This window comes from Enhydra lutris, unplaced genomic scaffold (assembly GCF_002288905.1).
Source record: "Enhydra lutris kenyoni isolate GAN:26980312 unplaced genomic scaffold, ASM228890v2 scaffoldscaffold3, whole genome shotgun sequence".
Taxonomy (NCBI): domain Eukaryota; kingdom Metazoa; phylum Chordata; class Mammalia; order Carnivora; family Mustelidae; genus Enhydra; species Enhydra lutris.
In genome coordinates, this window is record NW_019154087.1 from 77,815,057 (window position 1) to 77,817,627 (window position 2,571).

A 2,571-nucleotide genomic window follows, 5' to 3' on the forward strand; every position below is an offset into this window, starting at 1 on the left:
TGATTAGCCATAATCCTTGCTCAAGGGTTGAGAACTTTTACTTCTTAGTTGACAGTTATTGACCATGTATACTTAATGAGAAGAATCAGATATAAATTGAGGTTCTTATAAGGGAATCTAGAAGATTTCTAGTAAGAGGGTAAAAGGGCTGGGGCACTTGGCTGGCTCAGTTGGTAGAGCATGAAACTCAATCTCAGGTCCTGACTTCCAGCCCCATGTTGGGCATAGAGTTTACTTAAAAAAAAAAAAAAAAAAGATAAAGGGAGCCCATATTTAAGTACTTATTATGCATGCCAAGTATTTTAAGTGCATTTTTACTTTGCTCTCTCAAAAAACAATAAAAACCTTCATGGTAAGTATTCTTTTTTTTTTTTTAATTATTTATTTATTTGACAGAGAGAGAGAGATCACAAGTAGGCAGAGAGGCAGGCAGAGAGAGAAGGGGGAAGCAGGCTCCCTGCTGAGTGGGGAGCCCAATGTGGGGCTTGATCCCAGGACCCTGGGACCATGACCCAAGCCGAAGGCAGAGGCTCGACCCACTGAACCACCCAGGTGCCCCCATGGTAAGTATTCTTAAACCCATTTTTTAGATACTAACTTAAGATATTTGCTAAAAATCAAATGTAGCCCATACACTACATTCATACACAGCTGTATCCTTAAAATTGTTTATCCATGATGTATCAGTTCTTCTTTAGAATAACATACATTAAAAGAAACATGTAATGGATCTGGGTTAAAGTCACATGAGTGTTAAAAGTAAATAATACAGATGTCTTGAAAGGTATTTTCTTTTTTTTGTTTGTTTGTTTGTTTTAAAGATTTATTTATTTATTTATTTGATAGAGAGAGAGAGAGAGAGAGAGAGCCAGGGAACACAAGTAGGGGGAGTCGGAGAGGGAAGAAGCAGGCTTCCCGCTGAACGAGGAGCCCAACACAGGGCTCAATCCGAGGACCCTGGGATCATGACCTGAGCCGAAAGCAGACGCTTAACCGACTGAGCCACCCAGGCACCCCTTGAAAGATATTTTCTGATAGAGGCAGCTTTGGACTATGCCCCATATCTTAGGAGGTATGCATTGACTACTGGCCATCAGAGGTGATTTCAGAAAGTCCTTCATGCTATAAAAACGTATTAAATGCTTGCTAAGCGCCAACTATGATTTAGATTTGGGGATGCAGTAATAAGATGGACTTGTCCTCTTGGAACAGGTATTCTAACAAAAGTGCAGTAATTACAAACACTTATTTATAAATGTGAACCCTGCTTGAAAGGGGGCATGTAGAGGGTTATACAAAGTATTATTAAGGGGGAAAGTTTGAGAAGTACCATACCCTGTAGCAAACCAAGAGATATCATTTTGTCAATAAAGGTGACATTATTTAGGGGCACCTGAGTGGCTCAGTGGGTTAAGATTCCAACTCTTGATTTCAGCTCAGGTCATGATCTTAGGGTTGTGAGATTGAGCCCCAGGATGGGCCCGTGATGGGCAGGGAGCCTGCTTGTGATTCTCTCTCCCCTGTCCCTCCCCAGTCACACTCTCTCTCTTTAAAAAAGAAAAAAAAAGTGACAATATTTAATTGAAATACATACTTGGAGGTCCCTGTTGTCTATTCAGTATCCAATAAGTGTTGATGGGCTAGACCAAACAATTCTGAAGTACTCAGTATTTAGTCCCTCTTAAAATCTACACAAAAATAAGTTAGAATATGTCTTTCAAATAGTATGACTTCCTACAAAAATACATGAAGAAGAATTGTTTAAAAAAAACTAATTTATTATTTCATCAACATAATATGATTTGATTGGGCTTTTTTCTTCAGTGAATTAATTGGTATTAAAATCAGATGAAATAATTTAAGTCTTATATCCTTTCTAAAACAGTGCATAGAACAGATAAATAAGAAAATCATCAGTAAACCTGCTTCATTTTTTACTTGGTATAGACTGCTTTTGAGGGAGGAAAAAGTGTTAAGGATTCAGTATCCCTATTTTTAAATGACACATCAGTGTGAGAGCCTCTGTGAGGCAACAGTGCCTTTTGAAGGAAATGTTCCCTTATTACTGCAAATAAAAACTGATGAGAAAAATAGTATTTGAAAAAAAGCTGAATATTTAATGGAATTTTATAGATTATGATGATTATTCTTCATTGTATACTCCCCTTTCTGGAAATAACTTTTGTAATATGAGATTAAGTTACATTGTATTAGAAATGAATGTATAACAGAAGCACACATTCTTCTTTATATTATCAAATAGGTATAAAAATATGAATGTTCACATAACTTACCTTATGTAACTTTTCCCAAGTACATCAATATATTTTTTTTTTTTAAAGATTTTATTTATTTACTTGACAGACCGAGATCACAAATAGGCAGAGAAGCCGGCAGAGAGAGAGGAGGAAGCAGGCTTCCTGCTGAGCAGAGAGCCCAATGTGGGGCTCGATCCCAGGACCCTGGGATCATGACCTGAGCCAAAGGCAGAGGCTTTAACCCACTGAGCCACCCAGGCGCCCCACATCAATATATTTTTAAAAGCAAACACTTTATTCAGTTATATTAATA